Source organism: Rhincodon typus, chromosome 25, assembly GCF_021869965.1.
Source record: "Rhincodon typus isolate 14 chromosome 25, sRhiTyp1.1, whole genome shotgun sequence".
Classification (NCBI taxonomy): domain Eukaryota; kingdom Metazoa; phylum Chordata; class Chondrichthyes; order Orectolobiformes; family Rhincodontidae; genus Rhincodon; species Rhincodon typus.
In genome coordinates this window covers 21,327,286-21,345,495 of record NC_063356.1, presented here as the reverse complement: position 1 = coordinate 21,345,495, position 18,210 = coordinate 21,327,286, and the positions used below count along the sequence as shown (strand labels likewise).

At 38.9% G+C, this 18,210-nt stretch overlaps 1 protein-coding gene across 6 annotated transcripts in view; it reads right to left on the bottom strand.

The window, feature by feature from the left end:
• The window catches only part of LOC109915502 (tetraspanin-18), a 116,840-nt gene that overhangs the window by 60,053 nt on the left and 38,577 nt on the right, over positions 1–18,210 (bottom strand). The window contains exon 2 of one of the 6 annotated variants that reach the window (XM_048612229.1): positions 10,881–10,977. The exons of the other annotated variants lie outside the window; for them this stretch is intronic. The gene's annotated coding sequence lies outside the window, so the exon portion shown is untranslated. The remainder of the gene's footprint in view (positions 1–10,880; positions 10,978–18,210) is intronic. 6 annotated transcript variants of the gene reach the window in all.

The following is an 18,210-nucleotide window of genomic DNA, read 5'->3' as shown; positions in this document are numbered from 1 at the left end:
AGAGGCCCTTGGATAATTATTTGGATAAAAATAATATGGGGAAAAAGCAGCAGATTGGCACTTGACAATGATGCTTATTAGAAGAACCATTTTGGGATGGTGTATCAAATGACCTCCATCTACACCATAAGACTTCTGTGCTTCTGTGACTTTGGCTATGTTATTGCACTGCGCATTGTCTTGCAAATCTAACAAGTATTGCTTTAAAGAAAAATGCTTGGCAGCAAACAATTAGTGAAATGTTATTTTTCCAGACTATGCCCTTATTAAATAATTGAAACAAGATACATGAAGCAGGCCAAGGACTATCTCCATGACCTCATGTGAAATCAACGGCACACAATGAATCCTCAGAAAAAAATGCCTTGGCAATGCTGCAGGATTTTTTTTATGGAAGATTAGAGGAACAGAATTAAACAGTTCCTGAGTAAAATCCCCTCCTCATAGAAAAGTTCCTGTCCTCTGTATCTGGTCTGATCATGGGTGAACTAAGCAAGAAACATCTAATCAATGGGAATCTATCATTCTACCCACCTTGATTTTTGACTTATCCGCCCATCTTAGAGAATTTTTCCTATTCTAGTAATTTTCATTGCTGGCTGAGTCTGAACCTCATTCGTGGTGGAACATGTAAGAAAGGAGTTAAATGTCCTTCTGTTATTTACATGAGCCAGTCTAAAGAAAAGGTGAAGGAGCACACAAGACTCAGCATTGAACTGAAAACCTGAACAAAAGTCCAATTCAAGAATAGCAGAGTGAGGAGAATTATCTTCATTACTGCTCTAATATATCAGAGTGCAATTTACCCCATTTAAAATCTAGGATCTGCCTTAAAGACACGTATAGATTAAGTGATATCTTAATTTTAAGGCTATGCCAATCATGCCAAACATCTACAATCAGAGATAGATTCAGAAAATACTTACACACAAAGGAGGGTTTTCAGCCTGATATGTTTATGCCAGCTGTCTACATATAAGTGCTCTGCTAGTCCCAATCCCCTTCCCTTTCCCTGTAGTCCTGAAATATTTCCTTTCAGCTGCTTATCCAATTTCCTTTTGAAAGCAGTGATTGAATCAGCCTCCACCGCAGTCTCGGTTCCTGTATTGCAGATCCCAAACACTCACTGCTTAAAAATAACCTTTCCTCATGTCGTCGGCTCTTTTGCCAATTGTGCGAATTTGGTTTCCTCTGGCTCTTGATCCTCCTGCCAATGGGAACAGTCTCTCTCTATCCACCCTATGATTCTGAACACTTCTATCAAATCTCTCCTTTAATAAGGACAACCCCAGCTTTGCCAATCTATCCATATAACTGAACTCTCTCCTCCCTGGAATCTTTCTGATAAACCTTTGCTGAACCCTCTCTAAGGCCTTGATATGATACCTAAACAGTAGTGCACAGCTTTGAATACTGTACTCCAGATGAGACTAAACTGTAGTTTTATAAAGCTCACCTAAACTGCTTGCTTATGTATTTTAGTCATCTAGTTATAAAATTCTGGATCCCACATGTCTTTTAAACCCAGCCATACAATTTTAAAGTGCAGTAAACAGTACCGTCTTTATATCACATAATATCGAGTGTTTTACTCATGGGCTCATACTCATTTCTCCAAGCTTTTTGTAGATAGACTGAAAACAGGTTAATGAGAAGCTTCGCTGATACCAGTTGTTTGTTTGCTTTATTTTACAGGCATAAAGCGAACATACAGATTGTTAACTGTATTAAACATTACCTTTAAACCAATTAATTTCCTAACTCTACTCAGGAACAAGAGAAATAATTTTTTTTTTTAAATGCCAAACTATCCCCATATTCTGGCTCACTTAACTTTTCCTGTTCAGCTTTCTGCTCATGACCAGCTGAGGAAATGAACTCATCCCTTTCGCTCAACAGCGTTCTGTTTCCAAAGTCAGTTTGGCAACATCTAGCTTTGAGCCTCTTCCTGCCTTCACTCTTCCTGACCATTGAAAGGAAACAAAATGACATAAATCCTACTCTTTTGCCATTCAGGGATTCGCCAGCCCCTTAGGGGTACATTCTCAGCAGATACCTGGATTCAAATGAATAGGGTCATTTCCACAGTAATGTGTGCTGAGCCATCAGAGATCAGAGTTTTTAAAACCGCCCCCATCACGGTGAAAACCTTTTTTAAGGTCAAGCTCTTTAATATCTTCAACATCTTCTGACTCCTTGGCTGCAGCTTGTTCTTCTTTAACCTGCAGAACCCGTTTGGTGCTAGCACACTCTGATGTGTAACGTGCTTCCAAATGCTTTCGACAGAACAAGATCTGAAATATTACAGCCCAATAAATGAAACCTGTCCATGCAGATAAAACTCCATTTCATGTTTATCGGAATCAGGTTTCAAGGCTACAGAGAGATTACAGTTAATTGGAAATTGTGAATCCATTTGTTATTTTCCTCGCATCATGAGTCTATCCAGAGTGCAATATAAGCTATGGAACAGAGGTCCCTTTCCATGGCCTCCAACCTATTTATTCTTTTTCAGATTGTAGTTAACCCACTAGATTCCCTGATAAATCTGGTTTTGACTTGCTACAGGTAAACTGTTTTTATGCAGTTAACATGAGCACATTAAATCTGTCACCACTCCACTGGAAACATCAAGCCAGCTGAGAAACAAAAGGACACCTCCAATTAAGCCGGTGGTCTTAGAAGCTAACAAGGTGTCTCTCGTCCACACATTACTTACTTTTAAACAGTTTCTTTTCAATTTATAGGTTTTCCAATTCGTAAAATTATTCATTTGAGCATTTCCAGCATTACCACATGAACCGGTTGATCTGAGGTGGCTGAAGAAGATGTTAAGAGAAAAAAAATGGATTCATGGAACAGACGATGGACTCCATGTTGTATGTGAGTCAGAAAGGGTTAATACATGATAGAGTGCAATAAACACCACACACTGTGATGAAGTCTTGAGGACCTGAGGGGAGAGTGGTTAGATAATAAACTGCAAAATTTGAAAGAATGTTGCAAAGGTTCTGGACCCTTACAACATTCCAACAATTGTGCTGAAGACTTGTGCTCCAGAATTAACCTCTAGCCAAGCCATTCGAGTACAGCTGCAACACTGACATCTACCTAATAATGTGGTAAATTGCCTGGGAGGTATGTCTTGTACACAAAAAGCAGGACAAATCCAAACCAGCCTATTACTGTCTTATCAGTTCACTCTTGACAATGTGTAAAGAGATGGCAGGGGTCATTGACAGTGCTATCAAGCAGCATGTGCAAAGGAATAACCTAACGTTCACCAGGGCCACTTTGCTTCTGATCCCATTGCAACCTTGGTCCAAACATGGAGATAGGAGATAAACTCCAGAGTCAAGGGTAGAGTGAGTTTCCTTGACATCAAGCAACATATGACTGAATGTGTATCTAAGTTCCCTAGCAAAACTAGAGTCAATGGGAATCATGGGGAAATCACTTTGCTGGTTAGAGTCATACCTGGCACCAAGGAAGTTGGTTCTGGTTATTGGGAGTCAATCAATTCGGCCCCAGAACAACATTGGAGGAGTTCCTCAGAGTAATGTCTCAATCCTAACGATCTCATCAACGCTTCATCAATGACCATCCTTCCATCACAAGAGCGGAAGTAGGATGTTCATTGATGTTTGAACAATGTTCAGCACCATTCACAACACCTTAGATACTGAGACAGTCTTTGTCCATATGCAGCAAACTCTGGACAATATACGGGCTTGGGCTGACAAGTGGCAAGTAAAATTCAGGTCACACTATCTCCAACCAGAGAGAATCTAACCATTGCACATTGTTTCAATGGCATCACCATCACTGAATTCCCCCACTATAAACATCGTGGGTGATACCATTGACCAGATACTGATCTGGACTAGCTGTGGCTACAAGAAATACTGTTTCTACAAGAGGTCATCAACAGCATCTTTGAAATCCTCAACTCTTACCCAGTAGAAGAACAACTTAAGTAGAAGCATAGGAACACCATCACTTTCAGGGTCCTCTCCAAGCCACACACCATTCTGACTTTGAACTATATCATCATTCCTTAAGTGTCACTGGGTCAAAATCCTATATCCAAATAGAAGCTAAAATCGGGGCATCCTGAAGAAAAGGTTTATTCAGGTACAGACCATCTTCTGAACTGGATACTAATTCAGAAACTGAACAAGTAAAAACTCTTTGTACACAATTAGAAGTATAGCAGATAATGTTACCACTTACAAAGTCATAAAACAAGCAACACACACATTGAAGAGAGACTGAAAGTTTTTAACAATTGTGTCAGCTTTCAGAACTAATAAAGTTCTTAAATCAGTAATGTTTAACAGATAGTATCCAGGGGAATCCATAGATCACTTCATTAATTACTGTGGCAGACTATTGGAGTGATGCAACAATGCTAACTTAAAGTTGGATTTCAGAAGCGACGGTAATGTTGTAAGCTTTACTGATGAGTCTTTATCAGATTTATTATAGCGTAAAGAAGACCTGACTCTAGAAAATGTCATTCAGATAATGAGTGAAGCAGAGGTCTGGAAGCAATTCCAAAAGAAAGTCAGATTTTACGCAGGAAAATTTCAGAATCCATTCAATTTTTATGGTAAAGAAACACAAAAGACATGCATGATAAGCTAACAGAGTGGATAAGGCAGATACTAGATACTAAAAGTCCTTCCTAATGCTTAGGAGCAAAGTGGGCTCACAGGTGCAAACAGTGTTAAGTTATCAAAAAAACAATGCTTTTATTGTAAAATGATAAGTTAATGTGCTGAAGTAGGAACAGCTACAGAAAGGCAAAAGTCTAAAGCATTACTTACATAAAGCAATAAATGAGGTAAAAGAGTGTCTAGTAAAAAATTACCATAAATTTTCTTAGTGAAACTGGTGACCTAGGCCAAACATTTTGGCCAGCTGATATTTATGTTACAGAACATCTCACAAGTTTCAAATTAGACATAGCAGAAGGTATCATAATATTATCAGACAGTGATCCTTGGTTGACAATACACTGTTTGTCATCAACAGAAACTCAATTACACAGCCTGGGACATCACATTTAATGTTCAAGGCCTCCAACATAGAGGACACTGAGTACTAGGAAACATAAATGCACTTCACTGCTGGGAATTCTATTTGGCCTCAATCTCATTCAAAGGCTGGAAGGGGTTAAACAACAAAAGATCAGGGAAAAGCTGGTCGAGGAATAGCCAGTAAAAGATTTAACAAGGCTCCATAGCTCATGATGAAATATAAACAAGAAGTAGAATCCCCTGAGGCTAATTACATTGGAATAGAAAGTTTGTCTAATTCTATCTACGAGGTGAAAGTTGTGACTTTACAAATTTGGCAGCAATTTGTTTCCACTGCTAACAAAACTAAAGACAGTTCAGACAAACTTTGAGAGAAAGGTGAAGAGGTGCAACTGAACAATATATCCCGCTCAACTCAATTGAAGCATCTGCAAATGATTTATATTAGATTGCAACACAGTACAGTGAACAACTAGTTTTGACAAATTTACGTCACACATTAGATGCTGAGGTAACTAGGAAGGGATAAATTCAAGTTGAATATTTGACCTCTCTACCTTCCTAAGAATACTCAGCAACCGTAATGGATATCATGTAACACAAGAAGGAACCTTCAGGCGATGTGGTTGGGAAGAAAACAAAGTTCAATTGTTGAGGGCGAATGACAAAGTCCACATTAATCAACAAGCTGAAGTAAAGATCTGTCAACTAACCACTTCAGTAAAAAATCTACATCTGGATTGAGGACAAAAATGTACTGGCACAATTTGAAAATGTCATGCAGAGAACTCTATAGAAGACACCATTAAGAAGAGATAAACAAGGTCTATATATTCAAGATGCTGGAAAGAAAGAAATGTTTGCAGTAGCAGGGATAGTTTCCTCTGTGAATGAAAAACTGTCCAAGACAACTACCTTTTTAACCTAACAAACTACCATTCTATCCAGTCTGATGAGAACATATTCAGAGAACATAGGGAAATCTCCATATGATCTGAATTTGGCAAGTTGAAGACTCAGGGGGAGATATTGTAGTGATATGTCTTATTAAATACACTTGTGCGCAACGACAATAGTTATCTGGGAAAAGCTTAGGGCAACGTGTGGTATGTAAGTCTGAAAGGGTTAATACTTGACTGAGTGCAATAGGCACCGTGCACTGTGATGACATCGTGAGGACTTTTGGGAAGTGTAAAGTAGGATTTCATGTGTAATAACTCAGGAAGCCCGATTGGAAACAAATATCATTTATCACTGAAAACCAAAATAGAGCCACAATTCATGGCATACAGAGGCTAGTCCCATGCCAGGACTGACGGTTGTGCAGACCCAAACTTGTTCTGCTTTGTTTTTCTTATATCCAGAAATGTTATCACACACAGCTGGATCTTGTTTTTCAACCATTTAATCACTGTGACCTTTTTTTTGGTTTTTAACTATTAACTGCCACCAGTAAATCACCTGTATGGCCAATTGGATATTTACATGCAAAATCCATTACAGGCAATGTATACCACCAAACATGAGGGCAGGGTAGGGAGAGGGGGAAGGAGCGAAATCAGAATGGAGTTGGAAGGGGAGATAAAGCACTGTATCTCTGGCAGTCCCCACTTCTCTCTAAAAGCATTGAGAGCATTGATAGGCACCATGTGTTCCCTCTCCAAGGACACCTGGGTGCTGCGGAAGAGGAGCAGACAGTCAGCAGATATAAGCCCCTCCACAGCCTGCTGTCCTGTTATTTTCTTCACATATTTTCATCATCAACCTGTTCAGAAATGCTGTTACATACCTCTGGAGCAAATAGGACTTGAATCCAGGCCTCCTGGCTCAGAGGTAGAGACACAAGAGCCCTTTGAGTCTGCTTTGACTTTATTCATACACAGAAGAATTATCACACAGAACTCAGTGACTTTCCCACCACCAAAGTCACTGTGAGATTTTTTTTGTTTTCCTTTCTAAACACTAACCAGTACCAGTAAAACAACTGTGTAACCAATTAGATATTTATAAGCAGAGCCCAGTAAGGGCAATGCAAACAATCAAAAATGAGTTTGGGGGTTAGGGAGAATGGGAAAGGACTAAATCAAAATAGAGTTGGAGGGGAAAATAGAGCACTGTGTCCCCCATGGGTGTCTACCTCATAGGTCTGCTTTAGTTTTTGTCTTTTTTACACAACTGAGCAACTTTCCCACAACCAAAATCATCATGATTTTTTAAACTACTAAATACCACCAGTAATCACTCGTATACTCAATTAAATATTTACAAGCAAAGCCCATTGCAGGCAATACAAACCATCAAAAGAAAGGAGGGTTATGGAGAGGGGGAAGGGGCTTGGGTCTACTTTATGAAGGGCAGCTTTATTCTTATTTTACCCAGAAATCACATACAACTGAGCAGCCTTCCCACCACCAAAGTCACCAGGAGTTTTGTTTTTGCATTTTTTAAAATTATCAATCATCACAAGTAAAATCATCTGTGTAGCCAATTCAATATTTACATGCAAAGCCCATTAAGGATAATGCAAACCATCAAAAGCGAGGGGAAGATAGGAACAGGACAAAGGGTTGCTTTATTATTTTTGTGTTTGCTTTTTAACCTACCTTCTAATCAACCTGCTCTGTGATGTTATTGTACAGGGTTACTTCTGGCATAGGTAGGGCTTGAACCCAGGCCTTCCTAGCTTGAAGGTAGGGATACTACCACTGTACCACAACAGAACAACTGCTTTATCATTTTTTACTTAGCAACTTGTTTAAAGATGTCATTACACACCTCTGGAGTGGGTAGGACTTGAATCCAGGCCTCTGGGTCCACAGGCATAAACACTACCACTGTGCCTCAAGAGCTAAGGGATGCTTTTTTTTCTTGTAGAGACCATGGTAAAGGTAAAGATGTCATAGTCCTACTGGACCATAGGGCTATCTCTCAATGGAAAGAGATGACTGATGGCAGCTTAACCTGAGGGTCACTATGCCTCAGCTGGTGATGGAAATTGAACCCACATTGTTGGCATCACAAACTAGCTGTCCAGCCAACTGAGCTGAACAATCCCAAGAGCTACTTTATAATTTTTTGTTTAACTTTTATCATTTAATGTAATTTGCTAATCAACCTGTTCAGAGATGTTATTGCACACTTCTGGAGTAAGAGGTACTTGAACCTGGTCCAGTGATAGGGACACTATCATTTATAGGGTTCAAGTGATGAGTTCCAGCTGGAAAGGCCATTGCCTATCACCAATGGAACACATACTCAACAAACTCCATGAGGAGATCAATTGATTCCCAATGAACCTCCTAGGGGTCATCACATTGTGGGAGTTAGACCTAAGGCTAGGTCCTCCCAACAAACTTTGCAGTAATATAGAGCGTATTCTTACACTCTGTATATAGTTGTAACAATGTAATAAACTTCATCTTATTTAACCTATAAGACTGTTCACATTAGATATAAAGTGGCTACCTTCACACATTAGACCACGTCAGTCCTGGCAAGGTATCATAGAATCCATACAGTGTGGAAACAGGCCTTTTGGCCCAACAAGTCCACACCAACCTTTCAGAGCATCCCACTAGACCCATCCCCCTATAACCCACCTAATCTACATATCCCTGAACACTATGGGCCATTTAGTATGACTAATCCACCTAGCATGCACATCTGCGGACTGTGGGAGGAAACCCGTGCAGATATGGGGAGAACATTCAAACTCCACACAGACAGTAACCCAAGGGTGGAATTGAACCCAGGTCCCCGGCACTGTGAGGAAGCAGTGCTAACCACCGAGCCACCGTAGCATATGGATGGCAGTACTTGTTAAACCTGATTCTTATTTATTAGGACCTTTTCCATTCTTATTTATTAGGACCTTTTCCAAAATGCAAGAAATTTTTTTCAGTACAAGCATATCATTTAGGGGTGACCTAAACTGAGCATTTTTGAACAATGTTATTTTTAATGCCACTATGATACTTTAATTGATCTCAATATCTGATTCATAATGTTTGTACCTACATTTTGGTATTTTGTTCAGCAAAACTGCTAACTTTTTTTTAAGTAGCTTAACACATCATCTCCGGATGTTCTAAGAAAGAAGGTTTTGAATTAATTAGCACTATTCACAACATTAGAATTTGCCTTACAACTCACAAAATCCATTTAATATGTATTCCAAAGCACCATAGATTCTACAAAATACTTTTAATGTTGATCTAGTGCTGGCAAAAGTGTTGTTATGTAGATGGATAGGTGCAAAATCTTTATTTGTGCCAAATTTGTTTTATATTCTTTACATTTGTTCCGAGGATATGGGTGAAGTTATTGCCTGAAGTTATTGCACATCCCCCTGAGTACTGATTCTTTTAATAACTGAATAGCTTGAAAAGTACTTTCAGAGAGAATTAAAAATGAACACGTGTAGAATGGGATGACTGGTTTAGCAGGTAGACTAGCCAGGTTCCTGTTCTGGAACCCAAAAGCTTGCCTGGTATCTTAGACTGACAATCTCTGGATTACTAGCCTCATACCATAAACGACTATTGGGTTACAAATGGGATAACTGACCAGTCTACCTCAATGATGGTAGCTGTGAAAGGAATATTGTTATGCACAACTCAGGGGTATAATGGAAGTTTTCTGGGTAAGTGCAGCTCCAAAAACATTCATAGATCTCAACACCATCTGGGAAAAAACAGCCCATTTGATTGAAATCCATGCAATGCCTTAAACTTCCCTCCCTTCACCAGCAGTGCACAATGGCAGCATTGTCTTCTTCCAAGATGCGCTAGAGAAACCAGCCCAAGGGTCCTTTGACAGCACTTTCCAAACTTATAATGTCTGCCACGTAAAAAGATAAGGGAAGCAGATACCTTGGAACACTAACAGCTGCAAATTCCCATCCAAGGCACACACTGTCCTGACTTGGTATTGCCATTCATTCACTGTTGTTGTATCAAAATCCTGGAATTCCTTTCCTTTCGGCATGGAGGCTATACCAACATCACAGCGTTTCAAGAAAGCCGCTCAGGACCATGTCCTCAAGGGCATATGCAACAAATTCTAATCTTTCCACAGTCCTCAAAGCGAAAGGATGGAAATTGTACAAGGTCTCCAAATGATTTTTAATCAACCTGTTTAGGCACATTATGGTACACCTGCAGGATAGATGGGAATTGAAGTCAGACCAACAGGTCCAGAGGTAGGGACACTACCACTGCACCAGAAGAGTCCTTTAAAAAACTGCTCAATGTCAGCAGCTTGTTACCTGAGGCTAGAACCTAAATCCAGCACCTAGACCGCTCAACCAGACTACCCCAGCTCAAAAGGGCGATGCATATGCGCCTTCAACCATTAATATTGGTGGAGGTTTTATAGTTAAGAAGCCAGTTTCTGATTCACCTCCATTGGAATGATTAAGAGAACACCTGCAACAACAAAATATTTCATCAGAAAATAGGTGATTAAAATGAGTGATGGGATTCCATGATAAAAGACCATGAACCAGAACAGCCTGAAGCAAGTACAGCAGGTTTTCTTCACTCTCTGTAGCCGACTTCAACATTCATTCCATGTGCAGGGATACAAAGCCTTGAGGTATCCAAAGAATTTGGCTGCCCCTTATCCACTTATCAAGTCATGTCACTTATATCAGCAGAAGCAGATGAGAGTTTCATTAGAACCAGAATCAAATTAAAATATGCAAACTTTCACAATAAGACTAAATGTGCAGGGGAGGGGGCTATATTAGTGCAGAAGGTTACATGTTACATCAATCTTGGTGAAAAAACAATGAAAGTCATAGTGAAGAGGTAATCAGGTGATTACAAGGATACATACGTATCGGTTTCTCAGTCCTATTCATAGAGATTCATGGATTTGCAGCACAGCAATTTTCTTTAGCCATGAATACTTGGCATCATATCAGTAGGCAAAGCTGGTTAAGGTGGGAAATAGAAAATGTCACCTTAGAGGTATACTTGTGGCTCCATAACACTTCACCCACCATTTTTCCAGATTCTCCATCCCAGAGATTCCGATATGCCTTTCCTTTTCCTCTGCAGATCACGTCCCTGCATAATGGACTGTATCCGTCCCATTTCCCACATTTCTGTTCCCATCCTGCCAGAATTCTAATAATATTCCCTTTTTTTCTCCTTTGATCCCCAACAGACTTTGTGTTCAGTAGATCATCACTCACTATTTACCCCATCCCCAGCAGGAGACTTTTTTTTCTCTTTCATGTGATGTGGTCATTACTGGCAAGGCCAGATTTGTTACCCATCTCTCATTGCCCATCAACTGAATGGCTTAACAGATCATTTCAAAGGCCAATTATGAGTCAATCACATGTAGGCCAGATTGAGACAGGACTGCAGATTTCCTTCCCTAAAAGACCTTAGTGAGCAGATGGGTTTTTGGTATGAATGATAATTTCATAGTCACCATCATTGAGAACAGCTCTCAATTCCAGATATAATTAATTGAATTTAACTTGTGCAAAATTTGGGAGGCATTGGTATACTGTTATCTCTGCTCACCACAACGCTTTCCTACTTTGGCAAAACCTAGTATAGATTGGATGACTGCTTTATGGAACTCATATATTCAATCCACAAGCATCACCCAGGGCTTCCAACCACCTGCCATTTTAATTCTACACACTGCCCCCACTCTGACCTCTCTGTTTGTGCAGTGACTGTGAATAGGAGCAATGGCTTATTTTTCAATAAGGCAATTTACACTCTTCCAGACTTGAAGAAGGGTGTCAGTCTTGACTCAGTGGGCAGCATACTTACCTTTGAGTCAAAAGATTGTAGGTTCTGAACTTGACTATAAGAAGTTAAGGTCAGTCTCAAAAAAGGGTTCAGACTATTCAAAAAGAGATGAGGTGGGATGTCCTCTTTCAGCGGATGTTATATCTTTGGAATACCTATCCCAACCTCAATGATTGATTATATTCAAGACAGAAGGTGATAAATTTCTGAAAACAAATTACTTCAGTGGATAGTAGAGGAAATGGTCTAAGTATTTGAATAGCAAAGTGTTGAAAGTTTTCTACCTGAACCTATTTCCTACATTCTTCATGGAGTGCCATTTTGTTTTTTTCCTTCTTTGCTATTTTTTATTTTCCTCTTTTTTTTCCTTTCTTTGCTTTTACATACTTTTTGTCAATCTGAAATCATTATATCATGTATCATTCAGATCCTGCTTTTCATGATTCTGCCATTCACACCTCCATTAGACAAATATTCATCTCACTTCTTTCATGCCACTCTATTTGATTGTGCTTCACTAACTATTTTGACATTTAATGTTGTCACATCTTCCATCCGATCACAGACCTTGCCTTTTGTTACTTATCCAACTCTCACCTCTTTCAATTTCATAAAGCCCATTCCATTTCTACCTTTTTCCAGTTCTGATAGAAAATCATTGACTTGAAATATTGGCTCTGTTTCTCGCTCCACAGACGCTGCATGACATTGTTAAATTCTTCTTCTTAAATATAAATGCACCAATCACAAACAAGGATTAGTGAAACGATAAATGTGGATTCTTTACCTGAAGTATTTTTTATTAATTCATGTGAAGTGGGCATCACTGGCTAAGCCAGCATTTGTTATCCATCCTTAATTCCCCTGCAGAAGCTGGTGGTGAGATGTTTTCTTCAACTGCTACTGTCCTTGGGCTGTAGCTGGAGCATAGCAACTTAGGAACAGGAATAGAATATTCAGCTCAACAAGCCTGCCTTGCCATTCAATGTAATCATGGCTCATTGAACACTTCAGTGCCTTCATCCCCATTACCCTGTATGCCACTAGTATTCAGAAATCCATCAATCGCTATCTTTAACGTACCCAAAAACTGAGCTTCCACAGCCCTCTGGTGTTCACAATCCTCTGAGTAAAAATCTTTCTCCTCACCTCAAAATAAAAGGCACCACCCTTATTTTTACATTGTGCCCTTGGTTCTAGATTCCCCAACCAGGGGAAATATTTTACATGTATCTACACTGTGTATCCCTTTAAGTATTTTGTAAGTTTCAATGAGATCACCTCTCATTCTTTGAAACTCTACAGAATAAAAACACAGTTTGCCCCAATCTCTCTTCATAGGACAGTCATACCATCCCAAAAACAAGTCTGGTAAACATTTGTTGTGCTCTTCTGTGGTAAGAATATCTTCCCTGAGATAAGGAGACACAAAGTTCACACAGTAATCCAAGTGCAGTCTAACTTCCTGAACAACTGAAGCAAAGTTTCACTGTCCTTGAACTCAAATCCTCTTATGACAAAGGCTAACATTCCACTAATGTTCCTAATAATTTGGTGCACCTGCATCTTAGCCTTCAGTGACTTATGGAGAAAGACACCCAGGCCTGTTACTAGATTTACATTTTCCAAACTCTTACCATTTAAAAAGTTCATTGATCATTTGTCTCTCCCACAACAGTGGAAAGCTTCAAATTTTTTTCTGTAATATTGCATTTGCTATATTCATCCACAACACTGTTTGGGAAGGAGTTCCAAGACTGTGAACATAGCACCAATAAAGGGGCAGCAATATAGTTCCAAGTCAAGCTGGTGTGTGGCTTGGAGGGGAACTTAACGTGTATGGCGTTCCCATGTATCTGCCTCACAGATTTTATTTTATCACAACTACTTCAGACTGCTCCTCAATTCATGGTCCTTATACATCATATCCTGTCAAGATGGATATTGATTGAATGTAGTTTAAGATACACCTCCTTAAAGGCTTATGCATGTCATTTCACAACCGATACTGCCTGACCTGTTGAGTATTTCCAGAATTTTCAGTTTTGCTATCAATGTCATTTTTGAAGGATATAGTGAAAACAAAACTGTAAATGGGGGTGACATTTTGTTAGTTTATATTTGTAAAGGTTATGACTGGCAATTGAGCAAGAAAGGAAGAGAGTAGTAATGACGATAATATAGCATGAAAATGACACTAGCCCTGAGTTGATTCTTTAAGTCACCTTCATACAAAGTTTTGTCATATCCCACCACTAGTCTGAGGCAAGTAGATTTGTAAGTAGTGTGATGCTTGTAGACCTGAGTTATCCTACCAGCCCCATGGTATCTAGAGTGCTGGTTCAATCTTAATGGGAAAGGAGATATTCAATTGGCTCAGCTAATGTTAAAATTAAACAATAATAGGATGGAGACTAATCTTAGGATCAAAAACAGAGGTTGCTGGAAAAGCTCAGCAGGTCTTGCAGCATCTGTGAAGAAAAAATCAGAGTTAATGTTTCAGGTCCGGCGACTCGGTTCTAAGGAAGGGTCACCGGACCTGAAACATTAAATCTGATTTTTTCTTCACAGATGCTGCCAGACCTGCTGAGCTTTTCCAGCAACTTCTGCTTTTGCTCCTGATTTACAGCATCTGCAGTTCTTTCGGTTTTAATCTTAGGATGTTGAGGGGTGACCTCATAGAGGTTTACAAAATCGTGAGGGCCATGGATAAGGTGATCAGCAAAGGTCTTTTCCCTAGCGTGGAGGAGTTCAAAACTAGGGGGCATATTTTTAAGGTCAGAGGACAAAGATTTAAAATGGACCTAAGAAGCAACTTTTTCATACAGAGAGTGGTTCGTATGTGGAACGAACTGGCAGAGGAAGTGGTGGATGCAGGTACAGCTACAACATTTAAAAGACATTTGGAGTGATACATGAATAGGAAAGGTTTAGAGGGATATAGGCCAAATGCTGGCAAGTGAGACTAGTTTAGTTTGGGAAATATGTTCGGCATGGACGAGTTGGACAGAAGTGTCTGTTTCTATGCTGTATGACTCTATGTGGAGCTTCTCAATAACAAATATATCTCTTGGTGCAAAAAGGACAATTGGAAATTTGTATGCCCCATTTGATGTGCCACACAATTTTCTCCAAAAAAGTAATGGAAAAGAAAGGAAAATTGTGTAAGTTATAAAATAGGCTAGCAATTCCCTATTGTGACATTTTTGGCCGAGTCTGAGGTTCTTGGGACTTGAAACAGTTAGAGAAAGACCAGAATGCAAAAGTGTGCAAGCTTCAACAATGGCTCTTTTGTTCAAACTATGTTTTTTCCTGCTTCTTGATACAACTCCATTTACTGATGCTGCTCTGTACGGCAGGTTTAAGTGAACACTATATAGCATCACAAATTCAAATCAGTACTGTGTTATATCTGTTATTCATTTAGTGCGAGTAATCAAGATAAATTTCATGCTCAGTGTTTCTATAGTTTTAAAGCATTTCAATGGAAAACCTGGGTACCTTAATGGCTTGTTACAATTGTGCTACAACATATGTGAAACTGAATAGATGTAAGTGTCAGGAGCAGACCTTATAACATTGTGACAACACTGGTTACATTTCGAGAAGCATGTCCTGAGGTCATGGAAGAGGTTGTAAAAATGCAAGTCTTTCTTTTCCTTCTTGATAAATCCTGCACTTTTGCATTTCATATGGCTTTGCCTCCATTTGTAAAATTAGAGAAAGTATTTTGGTAAATGGAATTTGATTAATTTAAAAATTAGCCAGTTAAATAAAAAAAATCTCAATTTCACCGGTTCATTTTTAAATTAAGTTTTATCCATTTTCAGAATTACATTCTTTAAAGCTTGCAATTAATAAATAGCTTCTGCACATTTCTGAGTTTGCATGTTTTTAAACTACCGGTCAGTCTGATCTATACAAAGCAGCTGTCAGTAGAGCAAACACCTATTATTTAATTTTTCTTGTGAAATCTTTAACAATTTAAGTAATAACTTATTTTCCACAATTGATACATAATCATGAATAGTTTACACTTTTAAGGAGGAGCTCAGCGTTAGTGTCCATACTTCTGAGTCAGAAGTATATCATACATGCTCCAGAGGTTTCTCATAACAAGTCTGAACAGGTCAATTAAAAATTTCTACACATTGTAATGATTATATACACTACTTTGTGGTAGAAAACTACTTCTTGCTATTCTGAACTTAGAAAATTATTTAATTGTTTGATAATATTCCAAGATTACCAACAATATCCAGGTTATTTAAAGATTATTATTTAGGACATTTGCACTAAGCATTTTTTCTTTGATAGTATACAATTAACAAAAGAGTTTCCATTTTAAGTGCATGATTCCAACATAGGGAATTATGGAGGATTGTTCAAAATAGCTAGATGCTCCATATCGCAAAGTCAAGAACCTCCCCACATGGAAAGAGAGTCAATATTCTTCCTAGATTATGCTTGCACAAGCCCTTGAACAACATAGGATGTGGCCTGGAGTTAGTCTTTGGTCATGAATAGTGAATAAGATTGCTAATCCTACGGGTTTACTTTGAGTTTCCAAGAATTAAAGGCCAATTTCCAGGACCCTGTTGTGAGTAACTCGGCAGAGGGGGAATAAAATTGTGTATTTTTTTATCTTTACAGATACAGAACTATAGGAGGTAGCATAATGAAAGTATGATTTACAATCAAGTATCTCCAAGAGGCTGATGAGGAGTCCATTTACTTCGTGAGTGCAAAAGCCGAGCACCATGAGAATGGAAATATTGACAACCAGGAGCAGGAATGTGGGGGCATGAGGGTTGAAGGTTGGTGATCAGTTGATGAATCCTACAGGAATATGTCCAGGGTTTGCAACCCTAGGAGCTGGCAGAAATTTTACAAATGAGTGCAGCTTAAAAACAGAGAAGGATTTTAATTTATTGACTTGTTGAGAGAAGGCTGTCCAGGAAAGTTGCAAGCCAGAATTTTTCCACGTGGCATTGAGTTCTACCTAAATGGCACACATGTGAGATCATTAACAGGTTCCCAACTGATCCAAGGATTGAAATGGAAGTGCCTATTTGATCATTGATCCCAGTTACAATGAGTGGATCTAATTCAAGAGGTTTAAGCCCAGGAAGTAAATCCAATTAATGGTGCATGTGTCTAATTATTTACTTAAGAGAGAGAGCATTTCAGTAGAAGATTGAAGCTTGAGGGATTGAAAAAAGGGACGTGGGGCAGTCAGGGATTGGGAAGGGATATTCGGGGAGGTGAGAAGAAAGGGTTAGGAGATTATCTGGATGTTGAAGTTTGAGGAAGCTGTTGTATCAAATCCAGCAGGTTAATTGGAAAACTCTTTCCTCTCACATCTAGCAATCCTCTCTGGTGAGACTCAGCTGGCCAGAGCTAAATTTGATGTGGTGAATAAACTAGGGATATGTAGTTTCAATAGAACATTTAAATTTCCAACCCTATCTCCTAACCATGGGCTGTTTGCTACACCTGTTTCACCTCCTTTAAAACCTGGAAGGGATGGATTGGAGGCAGGCTGTGTTGAAATTCTAGTTTTTAACGTGTCAGCCTTCTACCCAAACCAACACCACCTTTTTTTTAAAAGTCTCACTAACAGCACATTTTAAAACAGCAACTATCCCACACTGTCTAGGCAACTAGGAAATTGACACATTCACCAAGTGCATCGTATTGAACATTTTGATCTATTTATTATTTGTATTGGAATAATTACACATCCTTTGCAAAGCTTTAACACTTATTTAATAATAAATAGGTACTCATCAGCTTCTATACCAAAGGAAGTTTAAGATGCAGGACTGTCAAAACTTAATTCAAAGTGGTCCCTTTTCCTCGTCGAATTGGAATGAATGAAATAATATTTTTCTAATATTTTTCATACACAAACTCAAACTGAAATGTTTAATGTTTTTAATTCCTGAAGATGTTTTCCTGTCAATGTGCCTACGCTTTGTTACATTTGACAAAACACTAAGGAACTAGTCATTTGTAATACTGGATTAGTTTCCAACAAGTGCTCTGTTTTCATTAGGCTGGTAATCTAAAGGATTCACTAACTGAAAGTGTTCAGTGTGTGTCTCTGTCCCTCCAGTTCATATCAAATGTGACCAGCATATGACAAGCTGCCAGTAGAGTAAAGCAGATCAGTGGTGTCAATGTTACAGCTTCCTAAACAATAACTCAAAGACAGACATTAATTGCATGTCAAAGGAAAAGAACTAATTAGTAAAGAAATGTAATCTTTCCGCAGGAATATGTATGTAAGAAACACCCTATCGGGTTCAGTAACAATGGTCTTCTTGTGGTTTTGAAGTTATCTGAACTCACTGTGAATTTTAGTTGTGATTGTTGGATATCTGCCTTCT